Here is a 21,939-nt window from a genome sequence, read left to right on the forward strand (position 1 = left end):
GTCTGCACACATAAATATAAAAAAAAAAGTCTGCAGATGATCATATCACATGATGTACACATAAATACAGACAAAAACATGCAATGGTATAGTACCATTTGAAATAGTCGGTTTGATTTCATGTCAAGGATTAAAAATTTCTTAAGGGGTTTTGTGGAACCTTAAATGTATTGCCTGCTATAGCTGCTGTCAGTGTAATATAGAATTTAAGAATAGAGAGAGTCTATTTATCAGTAAAATACAGAAATTAAAAAAAGATCAAACTTTTGTCTTAGATGCTGTTTAATTTCTAAATAATTTACAAACTTATATTTGTATCTATCATACACCATTATAAGGATTTAATATTTGAATAATTTTTATTTCTAGAATTTTGGTTAATCATGAATAAATCATACAAAGAAATGAACATGCACAACAAGGTCATGGTTTTCTCCAACTGTTAATGATGTCTTTACACTAAATCCATTGGTTTGGATGTGTACTGATTGATATTTTAGTCTTAGATGCATAATTTTTTTATTAGTTTTTATTGTCTTTGAACTAACTGTCAGCAACTACTTAAAGCTTGTACTCTTTATCAGATCTGTACACGGTAGTGTTTTTTTGTTGTTGCGAGAATGTATAAGTACCCTTCTCCTTCCGGTCAGTTTTGTGTATTAATAATGTTAGATGTATTTCTGCTTTGTATCAATCTGATGAGTTATTAGCCATCTTCCAACTGATTTTAATAGTTTGTTATGTTGTACTGTTACACAACTGTCTCAGGTAAGGGGAGGGAGGGTACTGGAACCTTCAAACTAGTTTAACCCCAAACCCCTTGTTCTGTATATGGCTGTCCCACGTCAGGAGCCTGCAAATCAGCAATTGTCATTTGTTCATGCTATATATCATGTTTGTTTTTCGTTCATTATTTTGCTTTCTCGTTTTTATTGTTTTATAGCTGTAATTTCAGGGCCTTTCATAGCCGACTATGCTCATTGTTGAAAAATTTCACATTTACAAAGGTAAAAGTGACGACAACCAAATTTAAACTTGATCTACGTTTTGTAGTAAATTAATCGTTGTGTACACATTTTATAACATAAGGTCCAGTCAAGCTAAAGTTAGGAGAATGGAGACCAATTTTGGAATGAATGTACAGCGGGTGAATAAATAATATTTAAAATAATCCCACTTTTTTGTGGAGAGTTGTCTCATTGGCAATCATACCACATGTTCTTGTAATTATGTTTACAACTTTTATCATTAAGAACCCTTGGTTCAGTGATATCCTTTAAAAACAGCAAACATTTTATTAAGGAAAAATGTCCTACAGCACATGCAAAGAGTGGAATAATCAACATGGTGATACAAAATCCATATATACAAGTATACCTGGATCCATGCTACATAGTAATAGAAGGTTCACAATCAGAAAAAAGAAGTCTCCTTTGTTGTAATTTTTTATAGTTCCCAACTGACCTCACCAACAACCCCCAGGCTAAGGTCAAGATATGAGCCAGTTCCTGTATCGGATGCTCCTTATAACTAGCTATGTAGGAATTACAGAAGGATCGAATCAATAATGTCAACAAACTTTGAAAAAAGAAATGCCGAAAATTGGGAAATGTGAAGTAAAAGTACAATGCAAGTTCCTCTGTCTTCCCCAAGAAGCCCCTGAATCAAGTCTACTTCATATGTAAAAATGAAAGATAGGGTGGATATCTAAAACCAGCAGCATACTTGTCCCAATGGCAATCATACCACATCTGATGTTTATATGTAAATGTGATTTGAATATGAAATATTAGGTCATTGCTCCATTGTTAAAGACCCTGTATCAATCTCTGTCATTTGGTCTTGATGAAGAGTTTGTCTATTGGCAATCATATCACATCTCCATATTTGTATTCTAGAACAGCATTTTATTGTTGAAGACAGTATGTTAACCTAATTATTATGTGTCTTGGCCATATATTGTTGTTGGTAAGTAAATGCTGTCTCATTGACGTTAATTATCCCACATATCCTTTTATACATATGCTGAGTCATTTTTAGAACAATTACTAGATAAGATAAAGACTCCTTAAGAAAAAGATCTAGTTTTTCTTCAAAGCCAACTTGTCTTTGCTCTTTCTCTTTAGGTTTTTTTGGGTAGTGAAGGAATATAGCAATACCAGTTTTGAAGTCTCTACCTTTGACTCAGCTGGGGCGGGGAATAAAGGATTATTGAGACTGCTACAGGGGGATGACCAAGACTAGAAGAGGAGCATACTGTGAACCAACTCATTTTTTGGACAATTTATTTAATAGACTTCAAAGAAAAGAAGTAATTAAGCCGAATATAAATCACGAGAATTTCAAAATAGAATTGTCTGTTGTATGAAATAACCCGGAAAATTAGATAATCACGAAACATATCCATGTGAAATATGCTAAAAATGGCTATATGGTCGTTAAGTCTTTTCGTTTGAATTGTTTTACATTTGTGATTTCTGGGCCTTTTATAGCTGACTATGTGGTTTAGGCTTAGCTCATCGTTGAGGGCCGTACAGTTATCTATAGCTGTTAATTTCTGTGTCATTTAGTCTCTTGTGGAGAGTTGTCTCATTGGCAATCATACCACATCTTCTTTTTTTATATATACATGCAAGCAGAAAAAATCCTATGTGAAATATGAGAGAAATGGCGATACGCGAAAAAAAATATCAGCTGCAAATTATGATAGAAATGTCTATATGGTCGTTACTTTTTTCGTTTGAATTGTTTTACATATGTGATTTCTGGGCATTTTAAAACTGACTATGTGGTTGGGGCTTTGCTCATCGTTTAGGGCCGTACATTTACCTACAATGTATAGCTGTTAATAACTGTGTCATTTAGTCTCTTGTGGAGAGTTGTCTCATTGGCAATCATACCACATCTTCTTTTTTATACATACATGTAAGCAGAAAAAATCCTATGTGAAATATGAGAGAAATGGCGATACGCGAAAAAAAAATATCAGCTGCAAATTATGATAGAAATGTCTATATGGTCGTCAGTTTTTTCGTTTGAATTGTTTTACATATGTGATTTCTGGGCATTTTAAAACTGACTATGTGGTTGGGGCTTTGCTCATCGTTGAGGGCCGTACAGTTACCTTCAATGTATAGCTGTTAATTTCTGTGTCATTTAGTCTCTTGTGGAGAGTTGTCTCATTGGCAATCATACCACATCTTCTTTTTTATATATACGTGGAAAAATTCCTATGTGAAATATGATAGAAATGGCGATACGCGAAAAAAAATATCAGCTGCGAAATATGCAAGAAATGTTGCTACGCAAAAAAAATATCAGCTGCGAAATATAATAGGCGCAACACAAATAAAATGTCCATAAAATAAGTTGGTTTACAGTAGTTGGTTCCTATAGAAATGTCAACTGTGTTACAAAAATAGGACATTAAATTGGTGATAAACTGAGTTTAAAAGAAAGGTGGTCATTAACTGTTCCCCATTAAATTGAAATTTGAATATTATAATAATGGTCAATCGAAATGCAAAGAACAAATGAATTTTACATTTCATCACCCCAAAGAGATTCCTTATTTAATTGTCCCATTCTGAATTATAGGTATTAGGTACATATTTATCAGTAGTTAAATCATGTTAGACTAAATTTATGGCACTTTTTCTTTATTTGAAAGTTATTTACTAATGACAGTTAGTCTCAGCCCAATAAATTCTATTGTGCACACATACTTAATAAATACAAAGCAACCATATCCCTCCATCTTGTTAGTACCCCAAACCCTTATTAGAATGTCATACATCAATCTCTCTCTCCCTTGCGCCATCTATCATGCCACTAATACCTAACAACCTATTTAGGAAGTATCATGTTAGTAAACCCCCCAGGTTAGTGTTGATACTTCAAAAAATAAAAAGATTTTTAAATGAAGTACTAGACATGGAGGGACAAGTATAATTTTTTAAAGAAATTAAAATATTTCATAAACTTAAATGAATGGATGTTACAATTTTCAGTGTAGCCAACTGGTTAGTGGAATTACCTTCATTAAGATTGCCAGAGACCAAAACTTTGTGAAGCCAAAAACAAAGTTTTTCATGATCATTAAAAAGCCAACCAAAAGAGATAATATTTCATTATCTCATAATTAATAAACTGGAAATTTAGAGGAATAAAAATAATAATTTAAATTTCTAAAAGCATTACTGCAGACCTTAATACTGATTCAGAATGAGAAAAAGGTTATAATTAATTAAATAATGAAATAATGTTGAAGAAGGAGAATAATTTTTTCATCTGAAAAAAAGGAAAAAATGGCATAAGAAAACTATTGAAAAATTTAAAAAAAGAACTAAAACAAACTAGAGGCTCTCAAGAGCCTGTGTTGCTCACCTGATTCTACTTTGGTTTTGGAAATCATAACGGATACCCTAATGATGATTGAGTCCAAATTTGGTTTAATATTAGCCCCGTAATTAAATAAAAAATCTTGGGGTATGACTATTTCCCATAGGGTCTTATGTTAAACTAAGTCCCCTGCTGGCAGCCATCTTGAAGGATGGTTCGGCTACAAAGTAACAACACTTAGTCAGCACCTCATTAGGAACATTCATGCCATGTTTGGTTTCATTCTATTCAGTGGTTCTCTAGAAGAAAACATTTGTATGTATTTCCCATAGGGTCCTATGTTAAACTTACTCCCCCTGCTGGCAGCCATCTTAGGAGACAAATCAGCTACAAAGTAACAACACTTGGTCAGCACCTCTAAAGAAACATTCATACCATGTTTGGTTTCAATCCATTAAGAAATTTTCTACAAGAAGACATTTGTATATATTTCCCATAGGGTCCTTTGTTAAACTAAGTTCCCCTGCTGGCATCCATCTTGGTTGATGGATTTTCTACAAAGTAACAACAGATGGATGGATTTTCTACAAAGTAACAACACTTGGTCAGCACCTCATAAGGAACATTCATGCCATGTTTGGTTTAATTCCATTCAGTGGTTCTTCAAAAGAAGACTTTTGTATGTATTTCATATAGCTAGGGTCCTTTGTTAAACTAAGTTCCCCTCTGGTAGCCATCTTGGATGATTGCATGGCTACAAAGTAACAACACTTGGTCAGCACCTCATAAGGAAAATTCATGCCATGTTTGGTTTCATTCCATTCAGTGGTTCTCTAAAAGAAGACATTTGTATGTATTGTCAATAGGGTCCTATGTTAAACTAAGTCCCTCTCTGGTGGCCATCTCGGATGATGGATAGTCTTCAAAGTATCAACAATTGGTCAGCAGATCATAAGGAACATTTATTCCATGTTTGGTTTCATTCCATTCAGTGGTTCTTTAAAAGAAGACATTTGCATGTATTTCCCATAGGGTCCTATGTTAAACTAAGTCCCTCTCTGGCGGCCATCTTGGATGACTGATCGGCTTCAAAGTAACAACACTTGGTCAACACCTCATAAGGAGCATTCATGCCATGGTTTGGTTTAATTCCATTTAGTGGTTCTCTAAAAGAAGACATTTGTATATATTGTCCATTATGGTCCAATGTTAAACGAAGTCCCCCACTGGCGGCCATCTTGGATGATGGATCAGCTACAAAGTAACAATACTTGGTCAGCACCTCATAAGGAACAATCATGCCATGTTTGGTTTCATTCCATTTACTAGTTCTCTAGAAGTTCAAAATGTAAAAAGTTAACGACGACGACGGACAACGACAACGGACGCCAAGTGATGAGAAAAGCTCACTTGGCCCTTTGGGCCAGGTGAGCTAAAAATGTTGACATTGCCATGGGAACCCTGCCCCTTTTAAGACAGACTTCATACAGGCACTTATCAAGGATAAAAAGAATCAAGCATTATCCCTTAATTTCACATTCCACAATGTAGGCGATCTCTTTTAATATAGATAACTCAAAAGTTGATCACACCTAACCCACTGAACCAGAAGAAGGATACAACAGATACGGCATACTGTGCATCAACACTTGCCGTCGCCCAGAAACTATCAGCAAGGACCAGCTGAGAGCTAATAATTTGACAAAAGAGACTTCAACTTCCTGATTGTGAACTTTTCTTATGTAGCAGCAATCCAATTATACCTGAAAATGAATTTCATGTCTCCTTGCTGATTATTCCACTCTTTGCATCTCATTCATGTAGGTATTTCCTTTAAAAAAAAACAGTTGCTGCTTATGCTTAAAAAGAAACTTCTAAAACAATGGTTGTTAATGATCAAGTTGATTGAAAGTCACTCTTTACATGATTTATTGATTACAAAAATTCTAGATGTGAAAAAAATAATCATATACAGTCAAACCTGCCTTAAGGTCACCCACCACCTTGTTTAAGAGGTCAACTATCTCTTAACGGTCTCTTGGTGACCCTCTCAAGCATTTTCTCTATATATTTACTCATTTCAGTGGTCACCTGTCCGATGCGGTCACCTTATTTTATGCACGAAATCATCATTTTACTGTTTTTAATTACAATTATAATCATGATGAAAAATATATGTGTTCAGTATCAAAATCAAAATGAGAATCAGAACCTGTTTCACGGTTTGCAACATAGATCTTGCAATAGGAAGTAAATTTGTGAATCCTTGTATTCCACTCCCTTCAATAAATACCATTGAAAAGCATTTCACAGACTTGTTTATCCAATTATATCAACACCTTTAAATCAATAAATGTCTTCTTCAAATTGACAGTGCAAGAGTCCACCCTTTAATATTTGTCTGCTCACACAAACGAACGAACGAACGATAAATCTTCCAACTAAAACACTAAACCAAGTTGCATTCCCAGCCACAGAAACTCTTTTTAAAGGTCACTTTTCTCGAGCCGTCCCTTTTGATACTTCCCATGAGTGACATGCTTAAAACAGGTTTGACTGTACAAGATCCTTAATACTTATATCTTTAATTTCAAATTTTCAGCAGTATCATATTTTTTCTCCATCTTTTTTTTTTCTTTCATTTTTCTTAAATATATACTGCCGTCCCAACAAAAGATGTGTAATATAAAGACTAGATTCATGGGAAATTCTAAAATTTCATATTTTATCAAAATTTTTACCTTAATTGCAATGGGCCTGTTTAAAAAGAATCTACTGAATAAATAAATTATAATTAGGGTTTAAAAGATAAAGTTGAAAGTCAATTCCTCCCATGATTCTAAACTAAAATTCTGTATGTGGTTAAACTGTAATGAGTCATCTGCAGACTTCCTTTCTGGAAGCATGTGTATTAAAAAATAAAGGAAATAGATCTTCAGCCTTATAAAACATATCATAAAGGTCTTATTTAACAAATCTCATTACCAATTTCTTTGAACTCAAATTTAGAGAAACTCAAACCTCTATATCACACAGGTTTTCAGCAGTATCATATTTTTTTCTTCAGTTCACATTTTTTTTTTTAATTTTTTAATTTTTCTTAAATATACTGCCGCGCCAACAAAAGATGTGTAATATAAAGGCTAGAGTTTTTTGGGGAAATTCTAATATTTTGATATTTCAGCATAATTTCACCTAAATTTTGGTGGCTACTTAAAAAGAAAAATAACTCAATAATTAGGGACTTTTTAACGGTAAAGTAGAAAGTTGATTCTTCACAGGATTCTGGATGTAGTTAAACTGCAATAAGTCATCTGCAGACTTCATTTCTGGGAACATGTATATTTAGAAAATAAAGGAAATGGATCATCGGCCCTTAAAAACTTCCTTTTTTTTTTAAATGTCTAATTTAACCAATCTCATTACCAATATCTTTAAGTCAAATTTAGAGAATCTCAAACCTCGCTACATCACAAAACTCTCAGCAGAACTGTCTTCTCAGTACAACATTAGATCTTCTATCTCAAAAGTTTCATCTACGGCTGTCCCCTCCATTATAGGTCCGCTCTATACCAAAAACATCATCTACAATATAAAAATAATTCAATTATTGAAAACTTTAGATTTGTAAACTTCTGATATAATTGTAATAGGTGCCATATCCAACTTTGGATAAGCATACGATTATCATATAAAGTAAACAATATGTTTAAGCCTATCCATGTTAATAATGACTACACATTTTATAAAAACTTAATTGATCAATTTAAACAGAGTTAAAAGTATATGTCAAGTTTGAAATGATCTCAACACTTACAGATATTTAAACTGTGCTATGATATGAAGAGCCTTCGATATACCAAAGTCAATAAGGGAAATAACACAGGTATTTTTTTTATTTTTAAGGTACGTTATGCTGGTTTCTGCAGTTGGGCCAAGTTTTGCTAAAATATTTGAGAAACTCATGTGCAATGCTCAGAACCAAAACTCGTAAAAAGTGTTCGAATTTGAGCTGTGAGTCACTTATTGTTCTAGAATTATGTCCCTTTATAACCTGGAAAATTGCACACTAATAGTGACATCAAATGCTCTCAAAAAGTATAATTTTGCTTAATCATAAACACGAAATATGTGAAAGTTTTGATTGATAAATACTCTTCATTAGCCACAGACAAGCATAAGTCAGTTTTAGACAAGCGTAATAAGAATAAATATGAAAATCAGAAGAAGTGGTATATTGCCAATGAAACCATTCTCCACTAGAGACCAAAAGACGTAGAAGTTAACAATAATAGCTATTGGTCACCAAATAGCCTTCAACATTATGACAAATGTAAAACAAAAAAATTCAGATGAGAAAACTTACAGCCTGATTTATATGTACAAATTTAACAATAGATGATAAAACAAATATGATATACAGCAAAAAACAACCACCCCTATATTACAGGCTCCTGACTTAGGACAAGCACATTAAAATGTAGTGGGGTTAAACATGTTTGCTGGCATCCAATCCTCCCACTTACTTAATTGGGACAGTGGTTTAACAGCATAACATTATTATATTAAGAACAAGCTATTAAAGTGGTTTAACAGCATAACAAGAACAAACTATAACTAGAGGCTCTTTGTCGCTCACCTTGGGTCTATATACATATTCAACAAAGGATACTCTCCAACATTGTAGATGAGAATAGAGTTAATGACAAAAATCTTGGGTTTTTTTTTTATCTTATATTGCTTATCATTGAAGTCTGTTTAATTTCTCTCTATCTAATTTAGCTTTTGCTCCAAACAAATAAGAGGGTAAAAAAAAATTTCCAAATTTAAGGGCAACAACTCCTGTAAAGATTTATAGTCTACTAATTATATCAGCAAAATTTGACTTGTTAGTAGGTCTTGTCTTGCTAATCGTTTTTGATTATTTAAGTTTCCATCTATCTATTATAATTTTTATCATATAATGCAAAATTCGTCATTTAAGGGCAATCACTCCAATAAGGAGTATTTGGACAACTTCCGCCATTCGTCATAATTGTAGATCTTGTCTTGCTGATCATTTTTTGTTTATATAAGTTTCTTTTTATCTATCATAAGTTATTAGATATGAAACAAAAATGCAAAAAAAATTGTACATATCGTCATGAAAGGGCATTAACTCTAATCAGAAGTCAAACGACTATTTCATACTACCCTTCTGATCATTTTTGCAGTTTAAAGTTTCTCTCTTGTCTATATAGTTTTCAATATAATAGGCAAATATGAAAAAATTCAAAAACAAGAGGCTCTCAAGAGCCTGAATCGCTCATCTGTAATTTTTTGCTTAAATCTTTCATCAATGATTATTTTTGCTTTTCAATATATATTAATGAATGGCTTAAAACTTCCATTGAAATGTTCTAAGTTATAATCTGTCATATTTTCTTCAAAATCAAAGAAATACATTTTCGCAGATGTTTCATTTTAGCCACAGTGGCAATGTTTCTTGACGTACAAGAAAATAAAATACAAAATTTATACTAGATACTCTGAAACTCATTCATCCCAAGTTTGGTTTCAAAGGAGATTTTTTAAAGTATGCAAACATTATCACTGAACTAGAATACATATTTGTTGGCCAGCTGAAGGATGCCTCCAGGTGAGGGAGTTTCTCACTGCATTGAAGACCTATTGGTGGCCTTCAGCTGTTGTCTGCTCTATGGTCGGGTTGTTGTCTCTGACACATTCCCCATTTCCATTCTCAATTTTAAACTCAAAAAATAAATAGTGAAAAATTTATTTTAAAGGGCAATAACTCCTTAAGGGGACAATTGACAATTTTGGTCATATGAACTTATTTATAGATCTTACTTTGCTGAATATTTTTTGCTGTTTACAGTTTATCTTTATCATTAATAATATTCAAGAAAATAACCAAAATCTGCAAAATTTCCTTAAAATTACCAATTAAATGGCAGCAATCCAACAATGGGTTGTTAGATTCATCTGAAAATTTCAGGGCTGACAGAGCTTGGCCTAATAAACATTTTTACCTCTCGTCAGATTAGCTCTAAATGCTTTGGTTTTTGAGATATAAGCCAAAAATTGCATGTTACCCCTACATTCTATTTTTAGCCATGGTGGCCATGTTTTTTTATGAAACAGAAAATAAAACAAACTTTCTTCTAGACATCCTTAGTATCATTCAGCTTAAGTTTGGTTGGAATTGGTTCAGTATTTTAAGAGGAGAAGATGTTTGAATAGTTTTCACCAGACGGACGACGACAGATGACGACGGACGCCAAGTGATGACAAAAGCTCACCGTTCTGAGCTAAAAACTGCAAAATATGTTACACTATTCATACTTACTCCATCAAGTATTTTATAGTTAGACTAAAATAGAAGTAACATAGAGACCTAAAGAGTAACTTTTTTGATTATTGGCCCAAAATTATAATATTCGATCATAGTCAAGAGTTTGTATATATCATACATTAACATACATCAAAAAAAAAGTATTTGCAAAAATGAATTTTTAAGAATTATTTTCTGAAGATTTATAGATTAGTCAAACGGATAATATTCATTCCATTTTGGTGTTTCATACAGACGAATATGTTTTGTATTAGCTTAAGACCCTTCAAACATTAATGTGATAGATATATTAAACATTGTTTTACACAAGGATATGCATGCATGGAACTGTTTTACTTTCAAAGTTGTATTATAGTGATATCTGTTAAGTACGGATTTCGACTCTCACTGTTTTTAATTTCTTTTACATGTGCTATTCAAACTTCCGGTTTAAACATACACAGGTTTCTAAATTGTTTATTGTGTGATTTTGACTTACTTTAACAATCGTGAAGTGTACTAGAATGAATCATTTACAAGCAGTTTCAACTTCTGTTTGATGATGGCAAACGGGTTTTTCCATGAAAATACTGCAAACGACCACACACAATTTGTGAAATTATATACCGCAGTTTCATTAAACATTTTCCAACAGTTACAAATAGTTTTTTTTACCTGAAATTTAGTGGGGAGAAGGGGGTGCGGACAATGTACCAGTGCAAACATGACTGCCAAATATAAACCTCCATAGAAAAGAGAAATGCTAATGCTTATATTAACTGTTGACACAGAGACATGTCTTGCCTTTTCAGCATAAAATTCAGAAAAAGACAATTTGATGGACAGCAAGATTGCTTATTAAATCAGTCACTAGACCAAGATCAAGTGGGCAGGGCCTGGAAATGGTCGACAAACACAGAGATGGACAGACGTTATGTAAATTTATAGAAAATATCGTTGTTTATTGTAACTTTGAATTATTTAGCAATTTTCAATGTTACGATTTTCTGCTTAAGTTACATATATAAATTGATAGGAACTGATAGAAATGCGACTTCATACAAAATATCATTGATCTATCACAAATAGATCCTATATCAAACTGACTTAAGCAGAACTTAACATTGAAAATTGCTAATTAATTCAAAGCCCCTAGGACCTAGGGACAGGGCCTCAAAATAGTCGTCAAACTGATATATGTACTGATAGTAAAGCGACTTCATACAAAATATCATTAATCTAGAACAGTTAGTTCCTTTCAAACTAACTTGAGCAGAAAACTTAACAATTGTTGACGCCAGAGCTGAAACTGTCATTGTCGCCAGAAAAACAATCCCTGTTTTACTTTCCATGACTTTCGTCACAAGAGAGGCTTTAATGCACATTTACAGATAAGACAAATCAACTGTGCAAAATTTGGTTTGGTTTGGTTTGTGCGTTTACAAAAAATTGTGGACAAAAAACACAGATGGACAAATTGAAAAATAAAGGGATCCCTTGTCCTATTGGAAGGCCCTAATAATAGTTTACACTTCTCTGTATTGCATGCTCAATTGAAGCTTGATACTGTCTAAATTTCAGAATTAAATTTGGTATTCCAAAGACTGATGAAAACGAGGACTCAGATGAACTGACATATTTAACCAACAAACCCTCCTTCCTTCCATTGGACGTGGAAATAAATTCATATTTAACTCTTTAATAATATACCATAATTGACTAAATAGAGAGATTGTTACTCATTTAAAGTATTATATACCCTAATTGGCAGGTTGTCCCTATTATTGACCAACCTGGAAGACTTTGCATTTAAAGTTAGGAGACAATGAGTGAATTAATTACAAAAGATGCTTACCATGAAACAACCTGCCATTTCCATCATCTTGTCTAGTGTTGCCTGCCAGCGTTTTGTCTTATTGTGGCTCATTACAAACACTGCACTGGAAGCCTGAAAACAATGATTCAAACAGTCAGTAAATATTGACACAAATAATGAAATTATTCTATTATTATACAATTGGAGACAATTCTTTAATTTCCCACACTCTGTAAAAGGTTGGGACCAAACCCCATATATATGGTGACAATATTTGTATAGTGATTTCCTTAACCTCCTACAGCTGATTAAAATTATCCCTCTGTAATGAGATATATTTGTTGAGCCTGTCTTTAAGCAGAAAATGGCAAAACAAGAGCATTTTCTACTTAATATGGCAATAACCTGCAACATTCGATGCACCAATTGATGTATACCTACTTTATTTAATATGCACATGTCTACTTTACAGTGCTAAAGTGACTGAAAATACAACTTATTTTTCACCACTTAGCACATACTTACTTCTCGTCCAATCAAATTGCTTATATTTGCCTTCTAATTTTCATAGTACATACTTTTCCTGTGTACTAAGTAACTACGCATGAATGACCACAAGGGTAAGATTTCATTGTGTCGTAATCAAGATATTTAAAACAAAAATTGCCACTGGCTATTTTGAAATAAAATGCTGTGTTCCAAATTAAATTAAATAGTTTGTAATTAGTTTTCACATTGATTTTTAAATATCCTGCTATTAAAATCTTTGGATCTAAAAAATGTTTTTGACAATTGCAAATTTTATCATTTAAATAAAGGGTAATACATATGGTTCTTTATACCTTGATTACAACGATATCTTAAAATTATGATAATGTATCATCCATGCAATTACTTTGTACACAGAAAAGTGTGTACTATGAAACCTTGTGAAGGAAAATTAAAGCAACTTGGTGATAATTTTTTAAACTTTCTTAAGGAAAGTGATCTATTTCGTCATGAATTGATTGATTTTTTTATTATTGGTTGCTTAATGTCCAGTGGCAAATATTTCATGCATGTTCAGGACGATGTCATGAATTGAAAAACTGTGATGATGTCTGAAGATAATGTGCCACCTATATATATATATATATAAACATATTCTGATAAATCTTTTAGTTTTTACTTTGAACTAATAAAAAAAAAAACACACAAAACCTATAATCTCTGATCTATTTGTAGTTGCTTTTTAATGCCTATCTGCTAGACTATATCTTTGGGGACAAACTATCTAAATGTTTCAAATTTATTATAGCTTTAGTTTTACTGTGAAATTAAAAAATGTTTTCAAAACATGTAAAGCTTCCACTGCAATTTAATTATTGCCTGCTTTTGGTCAATTTATTTTGTCATCTTACCTTGTAAGAAGAACATGTATAGTAAAACACCGCTTTATATCAGTATACATACTTACACCAGCAGCTACCATCTTTTCATTCTGGAGTCAAGGGCCTTTTGAAATCACATATATTACAATGATACTAGTGAGTAGATTTACAAAATTCGTTAATGAGCTCCGTTTTACAAACACCTGTGATACAAGTAGTCAGCCAAAATAAACTATCAATAGACCAATTAAAAGATTACTCGAGTTGTAAATATGTGCTAAATTGGATAGTCTATGGAAAGGTATATACTATGAAATTAAGAGCTTGGGGCAAGCCCCTCGCTCTAAATTTCATAGTATATACCTTTCCATAGACTAACCTAGACATATCTGTTATGATCAGGTAAATTCTACTCAGTTATGCCTCAATGAACAAATTTCTATTGTTAGATTTAACATAAAATTCAATGGTCAACTTTATATTTCCCTATATTGTTGTTGGTCAGGTGTTCAGGTACAATAGATTGCAAGTTAATGTTTTCACTTTAGCTGAAAACTAGTGGTCCAAATTTGTAGTAACCTGCAAATTGACCGGTCAATAATTGATACCTTTTTATAGACTAACTGATACAGACAGAGATTGTAGCTAGAAAAGCACTTTAGCCATTTTCCTGCTTTAAATCAACTTTAAACAAATATAGGTGTAATACCACCATTGAATTGCATATCCCCTATTAGTCTTTGTTAAATTTGCACTTTTCAAAAAATTGTGCAGAACTTTAATATCTTTATTTCAAATAAAAAGATACTTGGCATGAGTAGAGTTTTATCCTGTCCAATACTATAGAAAAAATTTCAAATAACATTTCAATGCGTATAAGAAAATAACTATCACTCTGGAAGTTAAACAATCAAATTTTCACCTCTTTTTTTCCTGTGTACAAGCTTTAGTAACCATGTAACAGCCAGTTTCTAAAATATTCAATAGAAACACCAAATAAAAAAAATAATGGTGCTTTGAAACAGCCAAGATATATGTTTATGACTCAGACATTTTTTTTTTGCAATGAGATGTAGGATTAATTGACTTCAACTGTCAAATTAAAGGGATTATTTTTTTTTTCATATATGCAACCAGATGATGTACCATGATTTGATGGTTTTAAACCTTTATACCTCCAGCCCTCTAAAGAAGGATAATTTTATTCACTTATGCAAGTATTCATCACCATATAAGTTGTTTGGTCCCAACATGTGCAAGACAAAAAGAAGCTAAGTGTTTATTTCACTTAGTCCCTTAGGGAAGATAGATACTAGACGAACTGATGACTATATATATTATAATGCTTTTCATTGTGAAAATCAAATAATCCTGGAGTAACATTCTTTACTCACAAAAGATTAACTATGATCTAGTCTTTATATTTCCGCAGTGTCACATCACTCAAATGACACTACTGCATGACCAGATTTTTAAACAAAATTAATTCTAGGATTTCTAAATAAATATATTTGATTCTTTTCGTAAGCATAGATAATGTAATTTTAGATCATATATGTTTTCAACAATGTCGAACAAAGTAAACTTTTCAATTTTAAATCATTATTTAACTGTTAATCATCCAAAGTCTATAAAAGTTATGAATATTAACAGAAAAAAAACAGCTGGGCCATAAGCGCATGAAAGGGCTGTCGTCTTGTGTGTGAATTTTTATGCAATAATCATAAATAGTTTCTGACATACATTGTACGGCGCCACATGCGAAAACTCCCCTCTTTTTTACAAAAAACTCAATATCTCTAAAACAAAATTTTAAATCAAAACCAAAAAGTATACAGATCTTTAGATTAATATAACTAAGAAGTGTGTAAAGTTTTAAGCAATAATCATAAATTGTTTTTGAGATATGGCGCGACATGTGAAAACCCCCTTTTTTTTTTTTACAAAAAACTCAATATCTCTTAAATAAAATTTTGAATCAAAACCAAAAAGTATACAGATCTTTAGATTAATATAACTAAGAAGTGTGTAAAATTTTAAGCAATAGTCAGAAATCGTTTTTAAGATACGGCGCGACCTGTGAAAACCCCCCTTCCTTTTACAAAAAAATCAATATCTCTAAAATTAAAATTTTGAATCAAAACCAAAAAAGTATACAGATCATTAGATTAATATAACTAAGAAGTGTGTAAAATTTTAAGGAATAAAGATAAACCGCTTTTGAGATACGGCGCAACATGTGAAAAACCCCTCCCCTTTTTTTACAAATACTCAATAACTCAAAAATAAAATTTTGAATCATCACAAAAAAGTATACAGATCTTAAGATTAATATAACTAAGAGGTGTGTAAAGTTTTAAGCAATAATCATAAATTGTTTTTGAGATACGGCGCGACATGTGAAAAAAAACACACACCTGTTTTAGTTATTAAGTCCTGTAACTCAAAAAGTTTTAATCTTATTTTCACAAAAAAGTATACAGATCGTTTGACCATCATAAGAAACAACTATGTTAAGTTTCATGAAATTTAAATAAGTCGTTCTCAATTAAGTTACTGTGCGACATGTTTACGCTGGACAGACAGACGACATTTGTATACCATAATACGTCCCGTCAAAATTTTGACATGGGGACTTTTCAAAAGAATCAAATGATCGCTCTGCCATAAAAATCCAATTTTCCAAATTGAGAGAGAAAAATTAAGATAGGACATAGGACCAAAGAGGCTCCCGTCTTGGGACAGGCACATTAAAATAATATAAGAGTTACCACACTATTATCATAGCACACTGTAGACAGTAAGCTAGCAAATGCCCTTAAAGTGCTATGAGATGCACCAACATTGTACTTGAAGAATGAAAATATGATGAGTACAGTACACAAAACAAAATGTACATGAAAGGAGAAGGCCCGGGCATTAAGACCCGGTTTTACCCAAAAATAAAATGCTTCGCTGGGGCGCAGCTTGATACGACCGCAGAGGTCGAACCCTGAACAGTTGGGGCAAGTATGGACACAACATTCAAGCTTGATACAGCTCTGAATTTGGATTGTTATTAAATATTTGAAACAGCATAGGTTTCTGACACAGAAAGAATGTGGTCTAAGAACTTGAATTTTTTTAATTTAGCTATTATGGTCCAATGTCCAAAATCAAAATACATGGTTAGATTCAGCATATCAAAGAACCCCATATATTCAATTTTTGTTAAAATCAAACAAAGTTTAATTTTGGACCCTTTTGACCTCAATATGAACCAATTTGATAGCGGGGCCCACAAATAAAAAATCTAAATACATGGTTAGATTCAGTATATCAAAGAACCTCATATATTCAATTTTTGTTGAAATCAAACAAAGTTTAATTTTGGACCCCAATTTGGACCAACTTGAAAACTGGGCCCATAATCAAAAATCTAAATACATGTTTAGATTCAGCATATCAAAGAACCCCATATATTCAATTTTTGTTGAAATCAAACAAAGTTTAAATACTGGACCCTATCTTGGACCAACTTGAAAACTGGGCCCATAATCAAAAATCTAAACACATGTATAGATTCAGCATATCAAAGAACCCCAGGAATTCAATTTTTGTTAAAATCAAACTAAGTTTAATTTTGGACCCTTTGGACCTTAATGTAGACCAATTTAAAAAACAGGACCCAAAATTAAAAATCTAAATACACGGTTAGATTTGGAATATCAAAGAGCCCCAATAATTCAATTTTAGATGAAATCAAACAAAGTTTAATTTTGGACCCTTTTGACCTCAATATGAACCAATTTGATAACGGGGTCCACAAATAAATTTCTAAATACATGGTTAGATTCAGCATTTCAAAGAACCCCATATATTCAATTTTTGTTGAAATCAAACAAAGTTTAATTTTGGATCCCAATTTGGACCAACTTGAAAACTGGGCCCATAATCAAAAATCTAAATACATGTTTAGATTCAGCATATCAAAGAACCCCATATATTCAATTTTTGTTGAAATCAAACAAAGTTTAAATACTGGACCCTATCTTGGACCAACTTGAAAACTGGGCCCATAATCAAAAATCTAAACACATGTATAGATTCAGCATATCAAAGAACCCCAAGAATTCAATTTTTGTTAAAATCAAACTAAGTTTAATTTTGGACCCTTTGGACCTTAATGTAGACCAATTTAAAAAACAGGACCCAAAATTAAAAATCTAAATACACGGTTAGATTTGGAATATCAAAGAGCCCCAATAATTCAATTTTAGATGAAATCAAACAAAGTTTAATTTTGGACCCTTTTGATCTCAATATGAACCAATTTGATAACGGGGTCCACAAATAAATTTCTAAATACATGGTTAGATTCAGCATTTCAAAGAACCCCATATATTCAATTTTTGTTGAAATCAAACAAAGTTTAATTTTGGACCCCAATTTGGACCAACTTGAAAACTGGGCCAAAAATCAAAAATCTAAATACATGTTTAGATTCAGCATATCAAAGAACCTCATATATTCAATTTTTGCTAAAATCAAACAAAGTTTAATTTTGGACCCTTTGGACCTTAATGTAGACTATTTTGAAAACTGGACCCAAAATTAAAAATCTAAATACACTGTTAGATTCGGCATAACAAATAAATAAATGTGATCAAAGATTTAACAAATCTAATGCGCCATACTGTGCAATTAAAGATTACTTCTTGAAATTTTTCAATATTTGAAATTTGAAAAAAAAGTAATATTTGAAGAATAATTCTTTTTAATTTCTGAAATCTGAAATGAGAAAAAATTGACCCCCACAATTTCTTTTTATCCCCCCCCCCTTTTTTCCCCAAAAAAATTCTTTCCCTCAAGATATGGTGATAATCTCAATTCAAATTTCCAATGGAGTTGGCAACCATAATTACCCATTTAAATTTACCATAGTGCTAACTTAATCTATTTTATAATAGAATTAAAAATATAGTGTCAAATCTTTCATATGGATTTTTTTGTAAAAAAAATGATGCAACATTTGCAGATATTTTTACTGGTCTTCCTTTATAAATATGCATTTCTTTAAACATAATTTAAAAGCAGTGTAAGGGAAGTAACCAAAACGTTGTATTTGGATTACCTCCCTTACACTGTTTTAAATTATCTTTATTGTTCATTAACCATTACTTTATACATAATTTAAAAGCAGTGTAAGGGAGATAATTTCAATGATGTATTTGATTTATCTCCCTTACACTGCTTTAAATTATGTTTTGTACTAAAGTGTTTGTCCATTAACCAGGACAACCTTGTTTTTCCCCCTTTTATGCCCCTAAATCCTAAACAGTTTGAGCCATAACCCCCCAAAGCAAATCCTAACCATCCCTTTGTGGTATGGAAACTTGTAGTATAATTTCAGAGAGATCCATACACCGTTCCACAGTTATTGTCTGGAAACTAGAAAATGCTTATTTTTGGCCCCTAATTCCTTAACTGTTGGTACCATAACCCCCAAAATCAATCCCAACCTTCCTTTTGTGGTATTTAACCTTACGGTAAAATTTCAAAAAGATCCATTCACTTAAACTAAAGTTAGAGTGCGAAAACCAATGTGTCTTCGGACGTCGACGCCGGACGACGACGACGACGACGCCAACGTCATACCAATATACGACCACAAAATTTTTTTGCGGTCGTATAAAAACTATTCAAATTTGCACATGTTTGGGAAAGTATAAAATCAAAAAATATAAATGAATTATATACACAAGATTTTTGATGTTATGACGTCACATTTTATGAAAACAAAGAAAACTAACTGCTAACTTTGTGCAGTTTTCCGTCAATATTTCCTTTAAAGAAACATCATACACAGGCAAGAAACAATAAAATAATTTGAGAGAAGCTCTATCATAACCATTGATATATATTCTAACCAAATATAAAGTTGCTTCTTGGATAGATACAAGATATGTGGTACGAGTTCAAATGAGATGCACACAATTATCATGCATATACTTTCCCTATCTTATATTGACTTAAAAGTTGATGTAAAACAAGGAAAATCAAGAAATTGTACAAAATATATACATTTAGTCGAGGTCTACTATAACACGTGTGTCACAGTAGGTCTTTTCACCACTGAACACCACCGAACACATTAAAATACCATCTAACACACATAAATATATTGTTTTCATCTTTATTTATATATTTGATGAATTCTGAATGAAAATGAATATGTTTATACATATATACACACAAATTAAAAAGAAATGATAACAAGAGAACCAAAAAGAACAGTCTTGAAGGGCTGTTGTCAGAACAGTATACTTTCAAGTCTAACAGTTTTTTAAATATAATTATTGTGATAATTTCACATTAAATAAAATGTTTTAACTTATTTGAACAATTTATTTCTAATTATTGAAAAGTAAAGACCATAAGATAATAAATTACAAGGAAATACAGACAATGTAAATCCGTAAAAAAATATTGCTGGATCCGGAAGCGTTTTTTTTTTTTTATTTGTTTTGATTCTCAACTTAAAACAACACTAATGCACATAAAAATGTGAAAAACATGCCCGTAGGATTGATTTTCATGTGTAACATTACTATTTTTCTTAAGGGTTAGTGGTCTTTTTGGGTGTTTGGTGGTGTTCGGTGGTGTTCGGCGGTGTTCGGTGGTGAAAAGACCGACCCCATGTGTTATAGTATTCTCAGATGTAGTTTGTTGGCATGGTAACTCGTTAAATGTTGAATTTGTTATTTTCACTTTTAAATTTGTACACCTTAACAAATGATTAAGTTTCCTGCATTTTGAGTTGCAGAATAGCTGAAATTTTTATCTCGTCTTGTGCAAGATTATTTGCTTTCAGCTTTAGGATGAAATTTGAAAAAAATAGGCAGGACAGGAGTTTTGAGTAAAAAAAAAAGCAGGATGAGACACTTTGCAAAAAAAAAAAGGCAGGATGACAATTTATGAAAAAAAAGAAAAAAGGTCAGGATAGACTAAAAAAAAAGTCAGGACCGAATAGAGTGAAAAGTAAAAAGGCAGGACAGAGATTACAACTAAAAAAAAATGCAGGACAAAATTTTTCATCCTAGCCCCCCATAAAAATCAAATGGCAGCTCCCTTAGAACTTTTAGCTGATCTATAAACTTTTAAGATGAACATTAAAAATAAACAAAGTTGTCAAAACATTGGATGTTGCAATGGTAAAATGTTCCCTTTCATTTAATAAACTCACTGTAACTATGTATTTGTCACTGAATCTTCGTCATAACCCTTTTTATCTAGGAGCAAAAGGTATAACATCTTTCTCGTATGTCATGAAATACAATATGGACGACGTTTAAAGCGCGCGAAACAGGCAGCCCGGGGCTAGATTTGACCAAAAATTTTATTAATTATCATTCATTGATTTTAACCAATAATGAAAAATACAAAATCGATCATTTTTGCTCACACACATTTTTTTATATTTTTTAAATCGTTTCTTTCTTCTTTTTTTCATCGTAAAAAAATATAATTTAGATTTGACCTTGAACTGTGCACACAGCTCACCTGTGCTATGTTGTCGTTGATACGAAATCGCAATTTATCCAGGGACAACCTTCTTTGGTCTATGGACATTGGTTAATTGTTCCTTCAGCCATGAGGGACAAGCTAGGCGAGCGTAAAATGGGGGTAACCGACTATTTATCTTTTTAAGGGCATGGGTTTGTTTTGAATAATTATTTCTTGACGGAGAAAAAAAAATCAGAAGGGATGCATTTCCATCGAAAACTACGGAAATAATGAATTCAACATCGAGCTTAGATAAATTTGTTCCTGTGTTCATGAAAAAATATCGAAAAAAATGTGTGTACCAAGATACAAAACCATGCACCCCATATATAAAAGATAAGGGGACGACCATTTGATATTCTGGGGGGGGGGGGGGGGGGGGCAGGAGGATTTGTTTTGGATCGGTTATTTATTTTTGTAAACTAAGAGGACAGATTATTTATTTTCTGCACTGTTGAAGCAAGGTTTTTCATTTTCATTAAAACAAGGGACTGATTATTTATTTTCATAACTATATTAATAATATTTGAAAA

At 32.1% G+C, this 21,939-nt stretch overlaps 1 long non-coding RNA gene across 1 annotated transcript; it reads right to left on the minus strand.

Annotated features, from left to right (window-relative positions):
- Positions 1 to 7,297: 7,297 nt before the first annotated feature.
- Positions 7,298 to 21,181, minus strand: LOC127711124 (uncharacterized). The gene is made up of 3 exons (XR_007986507.1): positions 21,087 to 21,181; positions 12,531 to 12,623; positions 7,298 to 7,926 (listed from the first exon to the last, which is right to left on the minus strand). It is a non-coding gene; the product is annotated as an uncharacterized LOC127711124 (long non-coding RNA).
- Positions 21,182 to 21,939: the final 758 nt, after the last annotated feature.

This window comes from Mytilus californianus, unplaced genomic scaffold, assembly GCF_021869535.1.
Source record: "Mytilus californianus isolate M0D057914Y unplaced genomic scaffold, xbMytCali1.0.p SCAF_8, whole genome shotgun sequence".
Classification (NCBI taxonomy): Eukaryota; Metazoa; Mollusca; class Bivalvia; order Mytilida; family Mytilidae; genus Mytilus; species Mytilus californianus.